General features: G+C 43.3%; 1 protein-coding gene across 8 annotated transcripts in view; it reads left to right on the top strand.

The window, feature by feature from the left end:
- Positions 1 to 26,810, top strand: part of adgrl3.1 (adhesion G protein-coupled receptor L3.1) — a 623,227-nt gene that overhangs the window by 85,858 nt on the left and 510,559 nt on the right. For all 8 annotated transcript variants that reach the window (XM_055632233.1, XM_055632235.1, XM_055632237.1 and 5 more), the window contains one exon: positions 26,675 to 26,773. The gene's annotated coding sequence lies outside the window, so the exon portion shown is untranslated. The remainder of the gene's footprint in view (positions 1 to 26,674; positions 26,774 to 26,810) is intronic.

Here is a 26,810-nt window from a genome sequence, read left to right as displayed (position 1 = left end):
CAGAGCGAAGTGCTTCAAAGAGATTTTTGCCAGGGTGAGAAGGTTTCAGAGATGATCTTACCCGCTCGCTTCCTGGCCTTTGCTGCGTACAGTTCATCAATGAGGGGAAGGTTGCAGCCAACAACCTTCTCGGCTGATCGAACGTTGCGCTGCAACCTCCAGATGTCGTGCTTTGTGGCTGATCCAAACCAGACCATGATGGAGAAGCTGAGGACAGATTATGATGGCCGTATAGAATTGGACCATCATTGCCTGTGGCAGATTACTTGAATTTGGATTGTTCTGTTTGAACTTGCCCAGTGGATATATCTCTTTAAATTACCATCTATTTCTCTCGTTTTCCTTTCCTCTGATTCTCAGTTTGAAGAAGGGTCTCAACCTGAAGGGTTACCTATTCCTTTTCTCTAGAGATGCTGTCTGACCCGCTGAGTTACTCCAGCTTTTTGTGTCCATCTTCAGAGAATTTATATATTTTGTTTATCAAGATTGAATTGTGTAATGTGCACAAATAGGGGTGTGCCTCGACCCAATTTCTAGGTGCTTGTCTGTTGTGTTGATGACCAAATCACATGACCATGTCTGCGTGCAGTTTGGCAGGTTATGGATGTAATTGTCCCATATCTCAACTGTACAGACTGCAAATATACAAGAGCCTTTCTTATATCTGAGGTTAAGATAATTTTTATTATCTCAAAAGGATGGTTTGTACTCTGCCTGTCAGGGTATATGTAGCTGAGTCAGTGTGTAAAGTCTATTCAAATAACATTGGCCATTATTTGGGCGGCCCCACTTACTCACGCACCTCTGTCACTCCACCTCTGAGCTGCTTTAGTAAAGGTGCTATGCAAATGCACCACCGTGATTAAGTGCGGCCTGGCTTTATATAAATAAAAGTTTGCAAGTGAAGGTTTGCGGCCAAGACATGTCTCGACGCAAAACGTCACCCATTCCTTCTCTCGGGAGATGCTGCCTGTCCCGCTGAGTTACTCCAGCATATTGTGTCTATCTTCGATTTAAACCAGCATCTGCAGTTCTTTCCTACATATGCGTTTTCAAGCAATGGCTGAAGCAAAGCTTGAGTGATTTTACTTTTCCTCTCCATTTTTCTAGATAGAAATCCAAGGGCAGTTAATTGCGCATGACCAAGATAATTAGTTTTAATGCTTTTTTTTTTCAGCAAAATTAGATACACAATGCAGTGGCATTTCTTGTGCAGCTCCTTCCCCTTTCTGAAGTGGATGGGAACAGCGATCAAAGGTCTGAAATGACTTCCAAGATCTGCTGCCTAAATCTTCCTGAGGACGGTACTATAGGGAGGCTTTCACTCTTAGCTTCATAGCCATCAGTTTCAAGAAGTGGAGGCGGCAAAATTGGAGCTTGAAATTATTTCCAAAGATTTTTAATTGGACATATTTTATTATTAGCAATAACTAGTTAAAATTGTGGGTGTTCCATTCGTACACTGAAGCAGCCAATTCTTACATTAACTGACGCTTACAAAGGAAAGATTGAACAGTATAATTTGGGTAGTTAGCAGCGCTATGTTACTGTGTTTTTATTGACTCATTGTTGGGTCATGTGAGTTGCTACCTTTTTCGATGTTGAGTGGGAAGGAATAAGTTGATGAAACAGAAGGCAAAACAACCAGGCAGCATGGATGTAAAGGAATTGATTTAACTGTGCTAGGAATCAAAGCAGCCAACAGGAGTGAGCCTCGAGATGGATTCGAAGGTAATGTGAGTGTAATTGTGATAACAATTTTTTTGGATAGAGGCAAAGGGGATTTCATTGAAAGCGTTCAACAGGGAATCCGAGAACATGGTAAAAGAAATGGGCAAATAGACTAACTGCAATTGCAAGCGAGAAATTGATCATAGTTAGAAGAAGGACCTGAGCTATTCCTTCAGTGTTTTTTATGCTGCTGACTATTGATACTGACACGATAAGAATAATTAAACTCCTGCCTTCATTTTTCTTTGCTGGCTGCTTGGGAATGGCGATATTTTGTCCTTTCTCTGTTCTGACGCAGGGTCTAGATCTGAAACATGGACTTGTGCCTTGCTTCTTCTCTGGTTTTATGAATTGTGAACAGTCTAAATTAGGCCAATGTGGAAACACCATTTTCTTCCACGGATGGTGCAGGAGGTGACATGTTTGTGAGGCTTTGGGCTCCTTCTGCTAACTATTCAAAATGCTTCCAATATCTGCTTGCTTAAGAGTAGCACAGTTGTGCAGCAGTAGAGTTGCTGCCTTACTGAGCTGGGGATCCGGGTTCGATCCCGACTACAGGTGCTGTCTGTACGGAGTTTGCATGTTCTTTGTGACCGGGTGTTCCGGTTTCATCCCTCATTCCAAAGACGTACAGGTTTGTAGATGAATAGGTTTCTGTAAATTGTCCCTTGTGCGTAGGATAGTACTAGTATGAGCCGGTGATTGGTAGTCAGCATAGGCAGTAGGCCAAAGGGCCTGATTCCATGCTGTATCTCAAAACTAAACCAAACCAAGCATGAACAAGGTTCTCAATCCCAACCCAAATGGTCTTCAGCAATTTGAATGGTCATGGGCAAGTGAGTCCCGGTTGTCACTGCAACATTGTTTAATGCGGTATTGAACCTTGCATGCATCTTTTGCTCTGTTGCTCCAATCCGCTTTCTCTTCTGGCACAATCACCAAAACGCTCCAGGGATTTCTGCATTTAATTTTGTTTGTTCTTGGAGCCAGTTTTTCATTAGATTTTGTGAGATACTGTGTAGTGGAACTCTGCGTACATATCATTTCTTCAACCCCTGAAAGTATTGCAGTTGGTTTGCTATGTCCAAAATCGTGCTCGTATGCGTTTCACCACTGTTGCTATTAACAACAAGAGGGCAAGGGTATAAAGGTGTAGAAATTTTAAAGGCGATCTGAGCAGAGAGTCTTTATTTTAAGAGAGGCGGTTATATCTGACAAACGCTGCCAAAAGTGGTATAATTGGATACAATGCAAAGGTGTAAGATGAGACGTAGAGATTTTAAAGGGGATCTGAGTGAAAAGTTTGTGTTTTAGAGTTTAGTTTAGTTTAGTGATACAGTGCAGAAACAGGCGCTTCGTTCCACCGGGTCCGTGCCGACCAGCGGTCCCCGTACACTAGTGCTATCCTACACACTGGGGACTATTTAGAATTTTTTACTGAAGCCAATTAACCTACAAACCTGGATGTCTTTCGGATGTGAGCAGAAAACCGGAGGACCCGGAGAAAACACACAGGGTCAGGGGGAAAATGTACAAACTCCATATTTAATGCACTCATGGTCAGGATTGAACCCAGGTCTCTGGCTCCGCAAGGCAGCAACTCTACCTCTGTGCCACTGTGCCACCTTGGAGAGGAGTTTATATTTGGCGTGTGCTGCCAAAACAAAGAGTAGAATTGGATACCATTACAATATTAAGAGGCATTTAGACTGACACTTAGATGCAGGGCAGAGAAGGATACAGTCTGAATGCAGGCAAATGGGATTAGGGCAAAAATATTGTCATGGATGTGGTGGACCGAAGAGCTTGTTTCTGTGTGGAGTAGGTCTGTGACTCTGATGAGATATGTTCTGGTTTTCTCAGTGTTAACGCTGGTTAATATTGGAGAGGGGAATAGTTTGGGTTTTCAAATATTTCTGCAAAATAATCAACGTGCTGATTTAAAATATCTAGTTTTGAAATGTATTTGCCGGAAGTGGGCAGTACAGGGTGGTGCAGCTGGTAGAGCTGCTGTTTCACAGCCCCAGTGACTTGGCTTCAATACTGACCTCGGATGCGGTGGAGTTTGCACGTTCTTCCTGTGACCATGTGTCCATGTGCTCCAATTTCCTCCCAGTTCCCAAAGACGTGCAGGTTGGTAGGTTATTTGGCCCCCTGAAAATTGCCCCTAGTGTGTATGGAGTGGATGAGAAAGTGGAATAACATAGAACTAGTGTGAACAGGTGATCAATGGTTAGCATGGACTCGGTGGGCCGAAGGGCCTGTTTCCATGCTGTATCTCTAAACTAATCCTCAACTGAAAGTTAAATCCAGGCTGTGGTTTAATGTAAAAGCATTGCAGTTATCTGAGAGATAATCGGGTTTAATTTTGGCGATGATGATTGTGAACTTGTTAAAGCTGTTTCAGAGATACTGTTATTAGATTTATTCATCGACATTCTGGTGTGCTCATTGCAGATTTGTCTTCTGCTGGTTATAGTCCTTCAACAAAGGGCAACCGGAAGTGTTGGGAAATGCAAAACGCTTTATTCAATTTATTTAAGCGCGATTGTACTGTGAGGGCTTGTGGTCGCCAGAATTGTAAGTGAGGATTTTGCAATCCAGTCACTTACTCATCATGGGCATTGTACCCCGGACTAACCAGTGCACCCATGTGAAAATACAGACCTTTGAAATCTAATCCTTTAAAGGTTGAAAAGGCCAACAGTGATAGAGTGCCAGTGATCTACAGACGGCCTCTTGCTTTGTTGCAATGGGTAGTGGGGAATCCAACTGCTATTCAGCTTAAAGTAGTGAAAACTCACTTGTCTTTGTATTATCCCTCTCCTTTTGAACGGGGTTTTTTTCCCCCTCAATTTTACTTGCCTTCGCATTCTCTTCAAAGGAGGATCTAAGCGGGAAAGGATCTTAACGGACTGCATCTGGTGCTTTGTAAACTAATTTAAGCCCGCTGACTCAGTCAGGCTAAATGCGGTGCACAGATCAGAATGTTCCTTGCTCAATTTCCAACTTCGTTGGGTGAGCCGGCTGGGGTGGGATGAGGTTTCCTGTTTTTCGGTGACAGCAGAAACCAGTTGAGATCCTGGAGACCTGCAAAAAAAAAAAACAAGCGCGCGAAAGTTGGCTGAGTGCAAATCTGCCCGTGTCTGTCACATCCCCTGTGTTAAATATCTTGCTGAGACACTTTCTGCTCTGCAAGAAAAAAACACAGATTGTTGCTAGCACCCAGTACACATTAGCATTCCCTGGAACAAGTGGAGTTGAGAAACAAGCACACGTGATCCTTTGATGTGAGCAAAACTATACATGTATTCCTTTGGTTTGCATTAGGGTTTTCAATGGTTGGCAATAACTGTTCCTAGGAGGGTTGTACAACCAAGTAAACATTTCCAATTGATTCCAAACAAAAGCAATCATCTATGTCGGAAGAAACTGCAGATGCTGGTTTAAAGCGAATAGACACAAAAAGCTGGAATAACTCAGCGGGATAGGCAGCATCTCTGGATAGAAGGAATGGGTGACGTCTTCAGCTCAGTCTGACAAAGGGTCTCGACCCGAAATGTCACCCATTCCTTCTCTCCAGAGATGCTGCCCGTGTTTTCTTTTATTTCTAATATCCTTTGTTATTCCAAACTCTGGCCCTGTTCTAAATTCCCTCACAAGGGAAAACAACCATCTGAACCTTGCATCTTTCAAAAAAGATAATCTTCTATGCCCCAAAGATTACGATCTAACTTTGCCTCATAATTTCATTCCTACATCCAGGAATCATCCCGGTGAACTTCCGCTGAATTGTCTCCAGGCAAGCCCTGTCACATTATTAAATCTGAAAGTGCCGGGAGCACTCAGCAGGTCAGTCGGCATCTGTGGAGAGTGAATTAATTAACATTTAGATCCTGGATCATTCGTCAAAACACTAAAATGCCTAAGTTGCTGACTATTTTCAGCCATTTTTATTAGTTTTGTTTTACTTATTGCTCTGATTTGCAGAGCCTAAAGTGATCTCACCGATGCCCTGTAGAGTTTCAGCAACCTTGATGCTTCCTATTTCATCTCACAATGCCTCTTCGAGGTACACTAATGGATCTCAAAGGTATACTGCCACTGATATGCACTACAGCTGCAATTTACTCACGCTGTGTACCTTTTTCATGCCAGTGAAGTTTGATACAAATTTTGGCATGCAAACTGTGGCCTTTTATGTGGATATATTTGCCCAATTACTCTTTTGATAGAATAACCTAAGGTCGTAGTTTTCCTCCAGAACTGCATGTACATTAACATGGGTTGTTTGTACGGTTGGCGGTAAGGCAGGGTGGAAGAGGGTCTTTGATTTCATTTATTCCGCAGTGCGAACAGAAAACAAAATGCACGTTCAAAAATTGCACCGTTTCCGGCGGAATATTAAAAACTTGCCTCCAATAAATGTGTTAATTCTACAAATGAAAATAGATATCTTGTGTCTCAATGCTGCATTTTCCTTTGTGGCCTTTTTTTAAAAATCTGTAGTTGCTTTTGAAGTGACAATATTAAGTGTAAATGGAACGCCGGATCTGTGTTGAAGCTATGTCTATCAGCTGTTGGTGTTGGGAGTCTCATGAGAAAAGAATAGTGCTTTTTCAGCTTGACTTTTCAATTAAGTTATAGTCCATATTTTTTTTAATGTTCCCTGTAAATATCCTCCTTAAACCATACACAAAATGGAAGGTCTACTTTTATTTATTTATGATCCATTGCTTTGAAAACTGCAGCTAAAGTAGATAATACGTTCAGGAGCAGCGGGGGTCGTTTATACGCTCATGTGTCTAATTCACTGACCCACTCAAATTCACTGCTCCCTGCTTTGATTTTCCTCAGAGCTGTTGAAATGACCAGCTAGCTGTGAAGAAAGTACAGAATCTGGGGGAAAAGCCCACAGGAACAAATGGGAAGTGTGATGGGTGGAGATTAGCGGTGAATTTCAGGTGAATCTCCATCTGTCTTGTCACGAACACCATATGTCTTGCATTGTCGCCCTTCTGAACTGTAATTAGCAAGATTACCCCACCCTACTCAACTACATCTCTCCATTTTTCCAACCACATCCCCCCCCCCTCCCCTTCTCCTCCTTCCCCCTCCACCACTTTCAACTGTGATGACAGATTTATGAATTACCTTCAGTCAGAAGCAGGAGAATGGACAGAACGGTGTATTCTTCAGACTGATGTTAGTACAGTACGTTAGTTACTGTCTAGTTAGATGGATGGTAATTACTTTAGTTACCGAAGCAAACTACAGTAAATGTTTTGGGTCGGGTAAAACCCATACTAAATACCCATACCCTTAGGGCAGCATGGTAATGCAGCGGCAGTGTTGCAGCGAACGCAGTGCTGGAGACCCGGGTTCGATCCCGACTACGGGTGCTTGTCTGTACGCAGTTTGTACGTTCTTCCTGTGACCCGCGTGGGGTTTTCTCCGAGATCTTCGTTTTCCACCCACACTCCAAAGACGTACAAGTTTGTAGGTTACTTGGCTTGGTAAATGTAAAAATTGTCCCTAGTGGGTGTAGGATAGTGTCAATGTGCGGGGATCGCTGGTCGGCGCGGACCCGGTGGGTCGAAGGGCCTGTTTCCGCGCTGTATTTCTAAACTAAACTAAACTAAACTAAACTCAAGTGTAAGTTCCCCGACCCGAAACGTCGTCTGTCCATTCTCCTCCACAGATGCTGTCTGACCCATTGAGTTCGTCCAGCATTTTGCTTTTTTGTTATGAATGACCTGGTTCATTTAGAAGGCAGCTCAAATAAAAGACTCGTGCCACCCTGGCCATGCTCTCATCCTGCTGCTGCAATCAAGAACAAGGTACAGGAGGAACCTGAGAGCTGCCAGATTCAGGTTCAGGACTGCTTCCTTCCTATTCATCACCAGTCTCTTGAACTGCTCTGTGCAACCTGGCCACAAGTCTTCCTCAACACTAAACTACTATGGATTTTGCATCACCAGGTTTGGACTACATACTTTGGCTTGCACTACCACGGTCTGGTTTACCTGCGCCATCGGATGATTTACTGCATGTTTATTTGTTATGTTATTGTGTTTAATGTGCCAGTAAAGCTGCAGCAAGTAAGATTGTCATTGTGGAGCAGAAGGAATGGGTGACGCTTCGGGCCGAGACCCGTCTGCACAGCTGCAGCCAATAATGTATAAAGCCAAGATAACACAAAATGCTGGAGTAACTCAGCGGGTCAGGTGGTATCTCTGGAGAGACACAAAATGAAGATGCATCTCCTGAGATGCTGTCTGTCCCGTTTAGTTACTCCAGCATTTTGTGTCTATCTTTGGTTTAAATCAGCATCTGCAGTTCCTTCCGACACAGAATGTCATTGTTATGATCTCGGTGCACATGACAAGTAAACATTCTTGATCTCTTCTGTATGAAAATTAAAAGGGCTGGAAATCTAAAGTAAAAACAGGACATAGAATAGAGGGTTTTCTCCCCACAGTTGTAGCCGGGAGCTGCTCCAGTACATCGAGCACGCAAGCTGACTGGACTTTGAATAATGTCGCCAAAAATGACGGCGCCTTTATGTGTAATATATGTAAAACGAATTTCACTGTGCAGTTGTTACATATGTGACCAACAAAGCTCTATTGACTAACCTTGCCAAGTACTACAGCACTCTGTTTTATTCATGGATATGAAACATTTCAGAAGAAGGCAGGTGAATGGGGTTGAGAGGGAGAAATAATTCAGCCATGATTGAATGGCGGAGTAGAATCAATGGGCTGAATGGCCTCATTCTGCTCCTATGACATGAACTCATGAACTTCTACTGATGCTGTCAAACCTATTGTGCATTATCAATATTTAATGTTTTAATCTTGGAAAGAAACCATCTACATCATGATCAAAACCATTTCTCAGTTCCTCAGCTTGCTATAAGATTCCCTTTTTAATTGAATCATCGATAGACGCATGATGGAACTAGGACCGAGTCTTCCGGGCATCAACCACATGTTTATACTCTAATCCTAACTAATGCATTTTGTTCTCCACATTTTCCAATCTGCTTTACTCATACAGCACCCCCCACCCAACTACAAATTTGACTGCTCACCTAAGCACGTGGTGCATTTTTTTGACAGTTAACCTTCCAACTTGCATGGATATGGGAGGAAATTGTAGCATCTGGAGAAAAAACCCAGGCTGTCACAGAGAGAACGTGCAAACTCCACACGGACAGCACTGGAGTTTGGATCAAACCTGGGTCACTGGCTATGAGGCAGTGTCTCTACTTTCTTGCAAAGTGTCTAAATGTCAAAGAAACATTTAGAAAGGTTCATGGATAGGACAGATTTGGAGGGATAAGCGCCAAATGCAGGCAGGTGGGACTGGTGTAGATGGGGCATGTTGGCTGTCTGACTCTATGACCCTGTGCGGTTTATGGCTTGGTGGCAGGATGGGGGAAACATTTATTACTGAGTGTACTGATCAGGTTATTTCACAGCACTTGCAGACTGCATGTGAAGCCATCACACATGCCCTTGCATCTCTCAGCACGGTGTTGTGGGAGATTGACTGGTCTATTAATAACTGCCTTCCATAAGACTGACACTTGCTGCCCACAAGCCTTGCTTCCTATTCTGATTATGCTTCTTTGTAGATGTTTACCACAGAGAATTGATGAGCCATCTTTTATCATTTATATTTTTTGTATCATCTTGTAGAGTGCAGTTTTCAGTCAATGTAGAGTGTGTTTGTGAAGAGTCCCTTCTGACCAAGGCTGCTTCTGTATAAATCCATGGTTACTCCGTGAACAATAGGCTACTCTAGCAAATAAATAGGGACACAATGTATTACATGAAGGCTTCAGATCAAAGATCCCCAAACTATAATCCTGCCTTGTTTGAATACTATGCTTGGTTTTTGTCTCTGCTCTGAGCACGAGTAGAAGGAGGAGGAAAAGACTAAAGCCCCTCGAGTCTGTTGTGCCATTCAATAAGGCGGCGGATGATACCATATCCCGAGTTGACCTTCGAATCCACATCTTCTAACTCCCGAAGATAGACACAAACTGGAGTAATTCAGCGGGATAGGCAGCATCGCTGGAGAGAAGGAATGGGTGACATTTCGGGACGAGGCCCTTCTTAGAGTCATAGAGAATCATAGTGATACAGTGTAGAAACAGGCCCTTCGACCCAACCTGCCCACACCGGCCAACATGTCCCAGCTACACTAGTCCCACCTGCCTGCGCCTCTGGTCCTCAATTCCCCTACTCTGGGCAAGAGACTGTGCATCTACCCAATCTATTCCTTTCATGATCTTATCCACCTCTGTAAGATTACCCCTCATCTCGCCGTGCTCCTAGGAATAGAGACTCGGCCTACTCAACCTCTCCCTATACCTCACACCCTCTAGTCCTGGCAACGTCTGTGTAAATCGTGTCTGAATCCTTTCAAGCTTGACAACATCTTTCCTGTAACATGGTGCCCGGAACTGAACACAATTCTTCAGCCCTATCTAGTCTTTTAATCTCACCCTTTACTTCACACAACAACTGAGCATCTATTGCCTCAGAGGAAAAGAATTACAAAGATGCGCAGCATATTGTATAATATAATTTCTGCTCCTCCTTGACCTTAGTGTCCAATCCTTGCACCTGATGCCAGCTCCATATTTTCCAGACTTAGTAAATTTTAGTTTAGTTTAGTTTAGAGATACAGCGCGGAAATAGGCCCTTTGGTCCACCGGGTCCGCACCGACCAGCGATCCCCGCACATTAACACTATCCTACACCCACTAGGGACAATATTTACATTTACCAGGCCAATTAACCTATACACTTGTAGGTTATGGTCCAAGCGGAGGATGGTGGGACTACTGTAGCTAGGACATGTTGGCCCGTGTGGGCCAGTGGGCCGAAGGTCCTTTTTCCACTCTATAACTGTGAATCCATGACTCCTAGCCCTTGTAATAAAGGTCAGCAAATCATTTGGAAATGAGAAACTGCAGATGCTGGATTGCAATAAAAAGAAAGAGTGCTGGAGTAATTCAGCAGGTCAGGCAGCATTGCTGGAGCACAAAGAGAGGTGACCTTTCTGGCTGGACCCTCCTTCAGAATTATTGTGGTGAGGGTGGGAGGTGGTTGGGAGAAAGAAGAAAGAGAGGTGGGGTGGGGGGAAAGGAAAAATCACAGCAAGTGAAAGGTTGGTATAGATAGGGTCAGGTTACCCGACCAGTATCATTCGCCAGATATTATCCTGCCCCTTGATTCTGCCTCCAGTTCCTTTGACTTCCTTGATTTCATCTGCATATTCTCTTTCGTGGTATTAATAACTCACCTTAATTTTTGAATGTTTTTGCAGTAAAACCTACAATGGGCCCTGGAGTTGGAATTTCAAAGGCATGAGTGGGATCCTATCAAAATGCAGGATACAGGGTGCCACAGTGGGGCTAGTTCTGGTAGAGCAGTTGCCTCACGGTGCCAAAGATCCTGGTTCGATCCTGATCTTAGGTGCTGTCAATGTGGAGTTCACACATTCTCCCTGTAACAGCGTGGGTTTCCTCCGGGTGCTCCGGTTTCCTCCCACATCTTAAAGAGGAGCAGATTTGTGGGTTGTGGCCCTGGTCCATGTAGGGAGCGGATGACAAAGTGGGATTAACAGAGAACCTGTGTGAATGGGTGGACTTGTGCAAGTTGGCGTGGACTTGGAAGGACCTGTCTCCGTGCTGCATCTGCAAGTCACATGAAACTGACATTTACTACTTAAATAAATTACCGGTTACCTTTGCACCATATTAAAGTTCTTTAAATGTTAGGTGAGCGATAATAGTAAAAGCCTTGACATTATCGAAAGAGTGGCTGATTTTGCAAAAATCATATGCGTGAAGTAGGTGTAAAGTTCAAGAAATATTAACAATATGTTGGAAAGGGATAAAAGCAAAATGGTGCCCTCATACAGACCTAAATGCAAACTCTTGCTGTTGGAATGTGTGCGCAGATACACTGAAAATTGCAATGGCTGAGATATAAAATGATCATCTCTGCTGACTAATGGTATTTGAATCCCACCACCAACAAAGAAAAAATCTCTTATCTCCTGCCTCACTGCACACTGTAATTTGTCTGAGGAATGAAATCACTGTGGGCTTCCAGTTTCAGTTTGCTCAAAAATGCACTTGTGCCAAGCTATTTTCTATTCTGTTCTGCCTTCAGTTTCCGGCAATCTTGTGCCAGAAGAATAGGAGGATTAAATGCAAGGAGGCAACTAAGATCAGAGGTTTGAACCCTGTGACATTGGACACCCCATGGTTCAAAAGAGTGGGAAGAGACGTGGCAATGTTAGGAAGTTGTTTACCTAAGGTAGAGCTTGAACGAGTTAGCTTTGGGATTTTTCACAAGACATTGTTTCTTAGGTAGACGCAAAATGGTGGAGTAACTCAGTGGGACGGGCAGCATATCTGGAGAGAAGGAATGGGTGACATTTCAGACGAAGAAAGGTCCCTCGACCCAAAACATCACCCATCTAAAACCAACATCTCCAGTTTCTTCCTCCACAGTGTGTTTCTTAAGGACAGCAATCTGGGATAAGTGCTGGACATATGTGTGAGGATATTGACCATCCCACCATCAAAGGGATCTGTAAGAGTTGCTGCCTCAAAAAGTCAGCCAGCATCAACAAGGATCTATCCTGGAAAACGCTCTCATTTTACTCCTTCCATCGGCAAAAAGGTATCGGAGCTTGAAAACATACACCCTTTCAGAAGCAGCATCTTCCCAACAAAGTTGTACCTGAATTCTCAAGTTTTGAACTTGCTTTGCATATTATTGAAGATAGACTCAAAACGCTGGAGTAACTCAGCAGAACAGGCAGCATCTCTGGATAAAATGAATTAGGGGAGAGGGAGACACAGAGATAAGGTGAAAGGTGTGAAAATGAGACATCAAAGAGGATGGGGTTCAGGAATTGTACAATAGATCATTGTTAGCTAGGAGAAGGTGACAACAAAGCAAACGGAGATAAAATGTCATGGGGACAGCCAAACAATTTCCTAGTCTCCACTTGGTCTCACAACCAGAAAGGAGGCCACATCGGGATATCTGATTTGTCTGAAGAAGGATCCCAAACTGAAACATACCCGATCCATGTCCTCCAGAGATGCTACCGGACCTGCTAGGTTACTCCAGCATTTTATTTATTTTCTTTGTAAACCAGCATCTGTAGTTCCTTGGACCCACATTTTACTCTTTAGTCTTTTTGGTTCATGGCTATTTCTGGAACAATGTTCTTTCCTCTGTGGACAACTGGGAATTACAGCAGGCAATATATATCAAAAGGACAAAATGCTGGAGTATCTCGGCAGATCAGGCAGCATCTCTGGAGAAGATTGATAGGTAATGTTTTGTGTCGAGACCCTTCTTCAGACTGGCTACTTTGAAGAGGTTTTCCTATTCTTTGTTTCCACATAGGAAATGTAATTTGTTGGATCAAGAGTGTTTTATTGTCATATGTCCCAGAAATATGTCCCTTGTATTCTGCATTAATAGCACACAACCTTACAGGCTAACAATAAATTCTTACTTGCAGCAGCTCAACAGCATTGGTAAACGTAGTACTTTGTAAACATGTAAACAATATAGTTAAAAGGTCAGTCTGTCCAGTGTATAAGGGACACACACACACACACACACACACGCACACACACACACACACACACACACACACACACACACACACACACAAACCAACACACACACACACAACACACACAAAACCACACACACACAACACACACACACAAAAACACACAAACACACACACACAGGCTGCAGAGGCTCGAGGCTATAGACCAGAGCTGCTCCCGAACCTGCACGTTTCAGGGTCCTATATCTTTTTAAAGTCCACTTAAATCAATCACTTCTGCATCTGCAAATGATCTGACAACGTGCAAAGATCAGTGTCTCTTCAGAAAATCACATTAGGGGAGATGGGCTGACACAAACTAAGGAAAGGTGTGAAAATGAGACAAAAAAGAGGATGGGGTTCAGCTCCTTTGTACAATAGATCATTGTTTCTATCAAAGGTGGAGCCTTTGCAAAGCGCTGGCTAGGTTTGGCTGGCTTCCGATATTGCCAAAGGATTTCCTAGTCTTCACTTGGTCTCATAACCTGAAAGGATTCACATCTGATATCTGCTGATTCACCCAAAGAAGGATCCCAACTGAAACATCCTCCGATCCATGTTCATCACTCCAGAGATGCTATTCTTGACCTATTAGGTTACTCCAGCATGATTTATTTATTTTCTTTGTAAACCAGCATCTGTAGTTCCTTGGACCTACATTTTACTCTTTAGTATTTTTGGTTCATGGCTATTTCTGGAACAATGTTCTTTCCTCTGTGGACAACTGGGAATTACAGCAGGCAATATATATCAAAAGGACAAAATGCTGGAGTATCTCGGCAGATCAGGCAGCATCTCTGGAGAAGATTGATAGGCAATGTTTTGTGTCGAGACCCTTCTTCAGACTGGCTACTTTGAAGAGGTTTTCCTATTCTTTGTTTCCACATAGGAAATGTAATTTGTTGGATCAAGAGTGTTTTATTGTCATATGTCCCAGAAATATGTCCCTTGTATTCTGCATTAATAGCACACAACCTTACAGGCTAACAATAAATTCTTACTTGCAGCAGCTCAACAGCATTGGTAAACGTAGTACTTTGTAAACATGTAAACAATATAGTTAAAAGTTCAGTCTGTGTATGTGTATAAACACACACACACACACACACACACACACACACACACACACACACACACACAAGTTCACACACACACACACACACACACACACACACACACAGGCTCATTCACACACACACACACACACACACACACACACACACACACACACACACACACACACACACAAACACACACAGTTGAATAGCCTCGAGGCTATAGGGAAGAAGCTGCTCCTGAACCTGCACGTTTCAGGGTCCTATATCTTTTTAAAGTCCACTTAAATCAATCACTTCTGCATCTGCAAATGATCTGACAACGTGCAAAGATCAGTGTCTTTTCAGACCATCACATGAGGCCACCAATGGGCTGACAAACTAAGGAAAGTGTCAAGGACAAAATGAGCTCCTGTGCATCAGCTCCTTCATTTAATGAAGGCCTTTGATTCCATCAATCGTGGAGCCTTTGCAAAGCACTGGCTAGGTTTGGCTGGCTTCCGATATTGATGAAGGATTCAAGCCTTCTTAACGATCAGATAACTGCCACTATTCTCTCTGATATCTGCTCATCACCCAAACTGCGGACAGCAATTGTGATTTCCTCCAACCCTGTTCATCACTTTCGTTTTCAATGGCCGTCTGGAGCGCTTGTCTTTGAGCTTGTGCACTTGTCACTTCACTAAAATGTTGATATCTCAATGGAGCACCGATAAAATGACAGCAAAATGCTCTTTGATCTTATTCTTCCTGCACCTCAGGACTGCAGTCTTGCTGGACCTTTTTCAGCGTTAGTGGTGTTCACGCTCCACGCTGGCTGTCATCCTTGCTCGTGCTGTGAATCCGCCACCCTCTGCACTGAATCTCTGATGCACAAACGTACCTGTAGCATAGGATTCTTCAGTTAAGTCGTCGGGAAGACTTTGTCTTTAAGGTGTTGAGGAGCAGGTTATTTTCTCATACCACACTGCACAGAGCTGACCTATCAAATCATCACTCGTCCCCCCGGAGACTTCGTAAAGTAGTGTCATCAGCAAATTTGAGAATTGGTTTGTTGCTGTGGTGGCCTCTCTGAAATTGACATTGTAGGGATGTAGGAAGGGGGATTCTCCTTTGCCCTTTCCTTTCAGGTATCTTCACAGGTACTTCCTTCCCATAAGTCTTAAAATTCAGGTATTCTGACTCTCTGGTCGACCCTGACAGGAAGCTATTTATCCACGTACAGGAGTGTGGAAGACCTGGGTCAAACAGCGTTTGTCCAGGAAGGTTGTGGGAAGATGCTGGTATTAAAAGCAGAGCTGTAGTCCACAAAGAGCATCCGCCCGTAGCTCCCCTTCTGCTCCAGTGAGACAGTGCTTGTGGAGAGCTGATTACAGTGTCCATCTTGCGATCTATTTGCTCTGTTTGCAAACTGGTCTCATTCACGAGCTATCGGGGCATACCTGGATGTGGTATGACCCGGGACATGTTTTTCAAAACACTTCATCTGTATGGTGTGACAGCGACTAGCCCGAAGTCGTTGAGGCTGGAGATCAAGGCAGTAATCCTCAGGGGACTATGGTGGAGGACTTCAGACAGGGTGGAACAGTGGACTGGGCCAGAGACTGGTTAAAAATCCTTGTAAAGACTCCAGCCAGCTGGTCTGCGCAGTCCTTCAACACGCGTCCAGAGACGCCGTCAGGTCGTCCCACAGTGGTTGGAAGAAATGTTACAAGGATCATACTTAAGGCATATCACGAGCACACAGACATCGCCATCATAGGCCGACTGGAGTAAGTCATTATTATAGACTGTTGAACTATCTTTAATCAGACTTTATTACGCTAATTGTTATGTCCTTTATAATTGAACTGTGGACTGCATAATTGTAATCGTGTTTATCCTTTGACTTGACAGCACGCACACGCAACACGCTGATCATAGTCCTTTGGTATACGTGGCAATAATAAACTAAATTAAACAATTTGTCTTAAGGGTGCCATAATGTGGACCATAAATACCGTCATAGTGGCCATTGTGCTTACGTCAACCTCAAAATATTCTTCTGACCAAGTGAATCAGCCCTGGGAGATATTAAAATTGTTGACTTTGGCCTTTCTGGAGGATCAGTAATAATGAAGAGGAAATGGAAAGGGGGATAAATCATGGGAACACCAGCAGTAGAGTTGCTGCCTAACAGCGCCGGAGAACCTGGTTTGATCCTGACCATGGGTGCCGTCTGTACGGAGTTTGTACGTTCTCCCTGTGACCGCGTGGGATTTCTCCAAGATCCTTCGTTTCCTCCCACCCTCTAAAGACGTACAGGTTTGTAGGTTAATTGGCTTGGTGTATGTCCAAAATGTCCCTAATGTGTGTAGGATAGTGTTAATGTGTGCGGGGATTGCTGGTCAGCCAATGGGCCTGTTTCCGTGCTGAATTTCTAAACTATACTAAACTAAACCTGAAGACGTACTGTAGCAGCTCCTGAAAATTTAAATTATGAACCACTTTCATAGTGCCATTTCATTTACTCACATTTTGGTGTTCTGGTTGGAATGGAACTGGTGCCGCTTTGGAAGTCCAGACAATAATCTTGTTAAAGTTGGTGATCTTGCATTTCCATCTGTCCTTCACTCTTCTCGTGTCATTTTGTGGGAAATTAGTGACCCTCGAAAAAGCAGCAAAATGGCTGGAGCGTTGACACTGACACGGTTATGTGGAGGACTCATTCACTACCATTGCTACCACAAGCTCGGTGTAAATCTGAGCTGAATGTCTCCGGTTATTTATGCACTTAAAACAACTTCCGCCAACCACCATGGTTAAAAAATGTCAGTGCAGCCAGCCAGGGCAGTCATAGTGGCGCAGCAGTAGAGTTGCTGCCTCACAGCAAATGCAGCGCTGGAGACCTGGGTTCGATCCCGACTACGGGTGCTGTCTGTACGGAGTTTGTACATTCTCCCCGTGACCTGCATGGGTTTTCTCCGAGATTTCTCAGTTTCCTCCCACATTCCAAAGATGTCCAGGTTTGTAGGTTAATTGGTTTAGTAAATGTAAAAAATGTCCCTAGTGGGTGTAGAATGGTGTTTATGTACGGTGATCATTGGTCGGCGTGGACCCGGTCGGCCGAAGGACTTGTTACCCCGCTGCATCTCTAAACTAAGGCTGGACCGAAAGTGTCTGAAGAAGGGTGTTGACCCAAAACATCACCCATTCCTTCTATCCAGAGATGCTGCCTGTCTCGCTGAGTCACTCCAGCATTCACTGAGAGCTGGTTTGTTGGTGTTTGAAAAAGCATATAATACTATCAATTTCAGTGCCCATTAAACAATATTTTTTGTGCCTTGGTTGCTATATTGGTTGCAAGCATGTTTCCAGTGCTGTATTCTCTATTTTGTCTATGAAATGGGTGCAGCATTGGGAGATAGCACCAAAGGAGTTGAAGCGATAGACGTGATCCAAAGCATTTCAATGCAATATTGCATGAGAATTAAGTGGCAGGACCATGCAATGAAAGTGGAAGACTTGCAAGTGTGACTGTGACTAGTATCAACAATGATATCTGGAGATAGGAACTGTGTGGGAAAGAACTGCAGATGCTGGTTTAAATCAAAGATAGACATAAAATGCTGGAGTAACTCAGCAGGACAGGCAGCATCCCTGGCGAGAAGGAATGGGTCTGAAGAAGGGTCTCGACCCAAAATGTCACCCATTCCTTCTCTCCAGCGATGCTGCCTGTGCTGCTGAATTACTCCAGCATTTGGTATCTATGTAGATAGGAACTGTCAGAAGCAAGTTTGTATGTCATTTGCTATGCCTAACAAGACTGTGTTTTACAAGCAGCTGCTAACCCCATCTTAATGGGCAGAGGAATTATTCAAGTTTCAGGAAACGTGGCTCTCTCACTGGAGGCCTGGAAAATACTTCAAAGCAGGCGACAAGCCCATGTGCTTTGAAGCATGGCCATAATAAAACAAAGCTGTGTTGGAGGGAGAGTTGTTCACCATCATGTTTGCAGACGTGGTTGCTTAATGACCTCTTCTCAATTGGAAAACAGTTTATTTTAGTTAAGAGAAACAGCGCGGACACAGGCCCTCCAGCCCACCGGTTCCACGTCGGCCAGCGATCCCCGCACATTAGCATTATCCTACACACACACTAGGGACAATTTAATCATAATCATACTTTATTAGCCAATTATGTTTTGCAACATACGAGGAATTTGATTTGCCAATCAGTCATACTAATGAAAAGCAACAGAACACACAAAATACATTTTCACATGAACATCCACCACAGTGACTCCTCCACATTCCTCACTGTGATGGAAGGCGAAAAAAAGTTCAATCTCTTCCCTTCATTGTTGATACTTTATTCATACTTTATTCATACTTTAATACCAAGTCAATTTACGTACATATCTGTACATCTGTGGAGTGGGAGGAAACTGAATACCTCGGAGAAAACAAACACAGGTCACGTGGAGAACATACAAACTCTGTACAGACAGCACCCATAGTCGGGATCAAACCCGGGTCTCCGGCACTGCAAGCACTGTCAGGCAGCAACTCTACCGCTGCACCACCGTGCTGCCCCATGACTGCATAGCTTTTTTTTTTAAATACTTGATATTCTGCAGCAGTGTATTTCAGAAATTTGTTCAGAATAGCAATAACTAAGAATTTCACCTTAAATGCATATTATCTTTTTGAGACTTTTGTATCTTATCACAAGAGCTAAAATTGCTGGATAGGATAACATCATATTGTCTGTCCTCCCCTGACACGGAACTAAATTGTTGGACCATTTCACTGTGCACGTGCATCTGCAGGTTGCGATAAACGGCCCAAATATTTCACTGCTCTCTTAATGACACCAGCTTTTTTAAATCGAATGCACCGCATGTTGGGAAAAAAGTCATTTTGGTGCAGGAGAGATTTAGTCAAACGGATCCAGGGATGAAGAACTTTAGTTAGGTGGATCAACTGCAGGACCTGGACTTCCTCTTTCTCGAATGGCTGAGGTTGAGAGGACCTCCGATAGAGATATTTAACATTGAAAAGTGTCCAGACTAGTTCAGTTCAGAGGTACAGCATGGAAAAATATACATGCCAAATCCACACCAACCAACAATCACCCATACACTAGTTCTATCCTACACATGAGGAACAATTTACAGGAGCCAATTGACGTACAAATCTGCACATCTTTGCAATGTGGGAGGAAACAGGGACACCTGAAGGAAACCCACTCGGTCACAGGGAGAATGTGTAAACTCCACATAGACAGCACCCGAGGTCATGATTGGACCTGGTTCTCTGGTGCTATTAGGCAGCGGCTCCACCAGCTGCGTCACTTTGCCGACACTTGTGTCTTATCCAACACGACTGAATTTTTGACCACAAAGTGCACCGCCTGTTTTAACTGCTCAACAATGACTGCAAACAATACGTGCATGAGTTACTGCAGTTTTGACGTGCAACCTGGCCTATTTTCAACTCTGTCCTTTAGGTCAGATGGAATATCAGTTCCCCTTGGATGTTCAAGTCAGCCCTACATCTAACAAAAGCTGCAGTGTGAAGCTGGCCTAATATCAACACACTTCTGCTTGGATGAACCTAAATTCCTAACTGAAGTTTAAATGGCAATGCAAAAGAATGGAATTGTAATTAATGCATTATAGACATACATTGTGCAGTATGTTTGTCCTGGTGGCTGGAGCTGTCAATGGCATAAGATGTGCACAACTTCATCCCTTTGAGGAGTCAAATAACATCGGCTTGCTATTGAACAACATTCCATTTGTTTTGTGTTCTGTGTTACTACACAGTCTTAAACATGAGTTAGTTGGCACTTGTTTTCTTTGACCTTGAGTCTTAATGACTTTATTGGTTGAGTGTTGCTGCCTAGGTTGCTCATGATTGAAGGTACTGAAGTAACAAATAGTTGAAGTTGCTGTGCCACAAGCATTTGGCTTTACTTCTGCATTGAACTTAAATGTTGACGCACTAAAAAGTGAAGGAATGATTACCTCCTAGGCCTATCCCACCTGTGCCCCAGCCCCTCTCAGTGTAATTCCAGGTGAGTCATGGTAAATTCCTCCATTGCCACTAAAGGTGTAAACGATCCCAGATCTATCAGCTGGACAGTAGGTGTGCAGGCCCACCCTATACATGAATTACTACAGCTCTGAGAGCTATTGCCTCATCTCACATTCAGAAATGCCCTGCTGCATCTTGGAGGTTGAGCTGTGATATGGTCTTTGCTGGCTGACGGATCTGCACGTGAGGTACGCACCCATATTTGAACTTTATCTTTGAAACAGGTAATTTAAGGACCCATGTATCATTCTTGTTTCGACATTGTTGAACAGTGGTGCACTTAATTTGAGATGTTTTCTCCGAGTTCATCTCTCGGCTTGTTGGCTTATTGAAGTGGGTGTGTATAGTTCAGGACTGCAGTTGGAGCCCCTCAAAATAAGAGAAGGGATTTATCACAAATGGGCCACATGAGTGGCAAGGGTGGGGCTAAGTTTGTGTAAACAGTATTGAAGCCTCCGCAATTGTTGGATGGAGTCTTGTAAGGATCATGCATTGGATATATTGATTTCTTGAATAAAGTATATTTTGAGGGGAAAAAAAAAGACTGCAATCTAGGGTCCTTCCGGTGTTGGACATTGGGGGGGTAGGCTGTGGTGGAGACACCCCTCAAATAAGGGAGGTGATTGCACCCCAGGGTGCCACATGGGTGACAAGGAGATTGGGTAGATTTGTGTGGACACTACATTGTGACATATTGAAGGTATGTATTTATGGCCTCCAAGAATATCGGAAGAATTTCTTTGCACGGTACCTGTTTTGTATATATTTTTTACGCTGACTAAAGTTTACTTTTGATTTTTTTTTTAAACATCATAGCAAAGGGAGTTGGGGTTGCAAAATGTGCTTTGGCTAAACATTTGGATGACAGTTAGCTGACAGCTGTCTGGTAACTTTAATGTAACGGGAAAGTGGGATGGGGAAGGGAAAGTGTAGGCAGTGGTGGGGGATGGGGGGCAGTCGGGAGTGGGAGGACGGAGTGGAGGTATAGGGTGAGGAGGTATACGGGTGCTATAGGGCGGGGAGGGGAGATATTGGGGGAGGGGAGATATAGGGAGAGGGGTATGGGGGGAGGAGAGGTATAAGGCACGGAGTATGGTGGGGAGATATAGGGAGGGGAGGTAAAGGGTGGGGAGCATGCTCATTATGTGCCAGTGTTGCTCCTGCTACCCTTGTTCTTTAGTGTTAATATTTCCCTTTTTTTTGATAGCTTCTATCTATCCCTCACCTCCCCCTCTGTATCGCCCCAAGGTTAAATATCACTTCAGATCCACTTTGGGACACCCACTTCTGCCCATTTCTGCTGAGGAAAGAAGTGGGGGGAGGGGGGGGGGAGAAGGGAAGGTGCTCGACAGATGTCTCCAGAGGGACTATGGATCTGTTGTTTGGATGGATTCATTTGTGCTGCCTATTGCTGTGCCTCACCCAGTAGCCTCGCCCATCTGGGTCACTGCACTGTGCTGTTGCCAGCCCCATGGTCTTCCTGGGTAAGATCCCCATTCTGAAACATCAATCTTCTACACTTCAAGGCATTTCATGCTTGTAAAAATAATAGTGGAGTGAAATGTTAATTGCAATTCGTATAACCAGGTGCTGCAAACATCTGTGCAGATCCTGCAGCTTTTAATGATGGAGGTGATAACTCCTGCTCGTCCCCTGTCACATTGCTCTGAGTGAATAGGAAGCATTTACTAATATGTAAGAAGGAACTGCAGATAGACACAAAAAGCTGGAGGAACTCAGCGGGAGAGGCAGCATTTCTGGAGAAAATAAAAGAGTGATGTTTCAGGTCGAGACCCTTTTTCAGACTGGGACTTAGGTGAGAGGGAGACTCGGAGATAAGGAAGGGTAAGGCATGAAAACAAGACATCAAAAGAGATGTAGTTCAAGGAAAATGTAGAATAGATAATTGTTAGCTCGGAGAAGGCCTCTTGGCCTATTGAAGTTTAACTCGCTCCATTAAAGCAAAAGGGGTATGGGGTTGCCAAATGTTGTTTGGCTAAAAGTTTCTTTCAAGCGAAAGTGACCCGAGTTGATCATCATCCTGTGGAACAAAACAATTTTTTGTTTCTCCCAGAAATGATTAACCAATTAACCTACCGTGAATCCCATGAATCCATTGTGGATTCTGCTGCCAGACGCGAGTTATATTATTGCTGCCGGCTGATTTAAAAATAACCTTCCTTAGTCCAGGAAATCAAGTCTGTATCTTCCTGATTCACTTTGTGTTTGCATCAATTTAATTGTTGCCCTGATCCTGGGAAGTTATTAACTTGATGCTTGTTTATTTTAAGAAGATAGACACAAAATGCTGGAGTAACTCAGCGGGTCAGGCAGCATCTCTGGAGAGAAGGATTTGGGTCGAGACCCTTCTTCAGACTGAGAGTCAGGGGAGAGGGAGACACAGATATACTGTATGTTTAATTAGTTGATCATTGTCACGTGGTCCAGTGAAAAGCTTTTTGTTGTGTGCTGTCCAGTTAGCAAAACGTCTATACAAGATTGCGATCAAACTGCCCACAGAGCACGGATCCCAGATAATGGGTATAATGTTTAGCGCAAGATAAAGTCCAGTCGTGTCCGATTAAAGATAGTTTGAAGTTCCAGTGCAAGAAATGTTGCTGTAGGAATAAAGGTGTAAAAGAATGTAGCGATTGAAATGAGTTCCACTTTGGGATCAGCACTCAAAGAGTCACCTGGCTTGGGTGCCATCTATCTTGGCTTCAGGAGTTGCTTCAAGTTTAAGCGTGATGTTCTTCAAAAAGCACTTGTTCACGTGGTGTTGTGTGAGAAGCGGTTTAGTGGCTTCACTGGGAAGGAGCTGAAAATGATGAATTTGGAATGTCCAAAATTCCCTGAACGCTTTAACCTTGATTGGAGCACTTCATTAAAACAAAGGAAGCAGAATTCACTGGGATGATGCGCTTGGATGCATCATCGTGCATGTTTGGAGCTGACATCAAAAGCAAATTACTTCACTGTTTCAAAACCTATGTGACTTTCATTAAATCTGTCAATGGAACAGAATGCTTAACCCCAGCAGTTGGTGAATGCAAGTAAATCTTGTCTGTAACTAATTAGCAGGGTACTATAATCGAAACTATTCTAAGAACATTGCATGCTAGGTTAGGTTGTTCTAAAGCTTTGTCAAACTGAGGCAAGTTTTAGTCTCCTGATCTCAGTGCCGTTCTTTGCCCTTCAGTAACTCATGTCTGATAAAGCTGTAAACACGTCGGTGTTTTTCAAGACAGTGCCTTTATTAAGTTATGAGTAATGACTCATTATGCTTTCATTTTCGCCTCCGTTAGGATGTCACAGGCTCTGTCTGAACTGTTTTTGAGGAGCCTTCACTTAAATTCAAGAAACTGTCTATTATATTTAATTTATCTTTACCATCTGTGTTTTGCAGTGTGGGTTGAGGAAATACATTGCTCACTGGTTCTGTTCAATTTTTTGGATTATACTTGGGGTAAATACTGTGTACATAGGTGTCTATGGCAGTTTAAACACAGAACATCGCCTTGATGGAATTCATGAAATTATATGGCAATGAAATGTGCCCTTCAACCCAACACATCTAATTGGACCAAAGATGCCTTTCTCAGCATAGTTTAGTCTCGAGATACAGTGTGGAAACAGGCCCTTCGGCCCACTGACTCTGCTCTGATGCACACTAACCTATACACACTAGGGACAATTTACATTTATACCAAGTTAATTAACCTACAAACCTGTAGTTCTTTGGAGTGTAGGTTGAAACCGGAGCTGCCGGTGAAAATCCATGCAGGTCACAGGGAGAATGTTCAAACTCCGTTTAAACAGCACCCATAGTCGGAATCAAACCCAAGTCTCTGGCGCTATAAGGCAGCAACTCTACTGCTGCGTCACTGTGCCGGACCTATGCCTGCCTTTGGGCCATCTCACCCATAACCTTTTCCAATCTCTGCACCTGGTCAAATGTCTTCGAAAGGATGTAATTGTACCAACGTAAAAATTTGAGATACAGAAAAAAAAAATTATCTTATGAAAATTCTGAGGGGGGAAAAATGGCTATATAATCCCAATGCGAAAGAAACGGCAAATTTTATCAATTAGCGCCAAGAGTACTCGGGGGGGGGGGGGGGGGGGGGGGGGGGCGGGAAGAAGAAAGGAAGAGGCGGAGACAGTAGGCTGAAGGGGAGGGGAAGGAGGGAGAAAGCAAGGACTACCTGAAATTGGAGAAGTAAATGTTCATACCGCTGCGATGTAAACTGCCCAAGTGAAATATGAGCTGCTGCTCCTCCAATTTGCAGTAGGACTAGCTCTGGCCATGGAGGAGGCCCAAGAGAAAGATCGATAAAGAATCGGATTAGATTTGTTCTATTTTCCATGGATAGGACATTTTAAATAACTTTGAAAATCAAAACCCTTTTGAGCCACCCCTCTGCTCTTTTCCTCCTCTGACTAAAAGTCTTTGACCTCTAGATTTTGCCTGCCCTGCTGTTGTATTTACAGAATTTTATATTTTGATAGTGTGTGTGACATTAGTTTTTTTGTTTGCTAGATGCCAGTCTTGGAGCTAGGGTAGGGTTGCTTGTCCAGTTAGAAGCTGGCTCCAGAGATATCACCTCATATTTTGCTTGAGAAGCTTACAACCCTTACAACCTAGATTTCTCTAACTTCAAGTAACCCTTGTTTTCCCTCTTTCTCCGTCCCTCCCCCACCCTTGTCATCCTACTAGTTTCACTGTCACTACTTTAATTTCATGTTTCATGCATCTTGTGTTTTATGACTGTTGGCAGATCAATTTCCCTCCTGGGATGAATAAAGTTCTATCGTATTGTGTATATCATATAATGAGTTTCACTGTTTGTATCCCCGCTATCACACACCCTACAGCCAACAATGGACCATTGTGGGCTCTGCCTTTCCTTGATCATCATCGCTTTTTGTATAGAATCATTTGTTCTATGTACCTCCCACGCTCAGCTGACTTGCAGTCAGAAGAAGTCTCGACCCAAAATGTCACCCATCCTTTTTGTCCAGAGATGCTGCCTGACCCGCTGAGTTACTCCAGAGCTACTCGAGGGATATAGAAAGAGTTGGATTCAATAGTTCTGTGGATCTGCACGTCAGCTAGGTGTTCATTCCCTCGTGTTGTTGGGTCCACCCTGTCACTGCTCTTGAGTTTATTGGCTGTAAATTTACCCTGAGCAGGTTATCGTGGCTTTCCAAGTTTTGATTTATGTTTCTCATGAATTACATCTTCTCTCACGCAGTGGAGAGTAGAATGTTAATGCAGCAAAGGAACAGAACAGCCTCCTTGTTTTTGAAAATTGTAGCAGTATATTGCTGGCTCACCTATCCTTCACAATGATAACATTTGCGTGCTTTACGCATTCCTGATCACTGACGCATCGTGAAAAGATTTCCTCAGACTTTTACCGAGTATTTTATTCCTCTTTCTAGATGACATATTAATTGCTCTCATTTCCCACATTGGTCACTTTGTTTTTTTGGAACACACATTTCTCAAGATTAATGGTTAATCATCCATAAGAGAGGAAATCTTTTCGTGATGCTTCATGACTCTTAGCAGGGGATGTCAACTTCATTTTCTAAAATTAACATTTTGCTTCAACTGATGGTTACAGAAATATGTGCAAATCTTAATGGAATTCAGGTGGGACTAGCCTGTTCATTGAGACATATTTATTTGACATTACACATTAGTCTAAGAACTACTTTGTATTTAAATACATTCAATGTGCAAAGGCACATAACTAATCGACCAAACCTTCCATTGATACAGAAACAATTTATCCTACTCATGTACATTTGACTGTACTTTGATGTGAAGAATGTCGAAATACAATCTTTCGTTGTTTTAGCATCAATTTAGAGCTAATAATCTAAATTTGAATCACAAATTACAAATGTTCCCATTGGACTTTTTTTTGAAGATGTGCTTCTTTTCACATCAAAAGATAAATTGGAATTTTACCAGAATAATTTATTTCTGTGAGGAAAGTCCACGTTATACACTGCCGGCTCCTTGATTTTTAAATGCTCAGATTAAAATGGAACTCATTCTCTATGCTTATATTTCACATGCATCTCGTTACAAATGTGCGTCTAATTAACTGCTGCGCCTCTTATGTTTTACAGGTGCTTCTCATCCATCCCAAGACTAATTTACTTCAGTTGCTAAGGAATTGATTTGGTGCTGACCTTTCTGCGTGGTCACTTCACTCAGTTGGGATTAAGGTCAGTGTTGCTTGTTTGTGTAGTACACCAGAGAAAC

Source organism: Leucoraja erinacea, chromosome 3, assembly GCF_028641065.1.
Source record: "Leucoraja erinacea ecotype New England chromosome 3, Leri_hhj_1, whole genome shotgun sequence".
In the NCBI taxonomy this organism is placed as follows: Eukaryota; Metazoa; Chordata; class Chondrichthyes; order Rajiformes; family Rajidae; genus Leucoraja; species Leucoraja erinaceus.
Note: the sequence above shows the minus strand (reverse complement) of the source record. Positions and strands in the feature narration are given on the sequence as shown.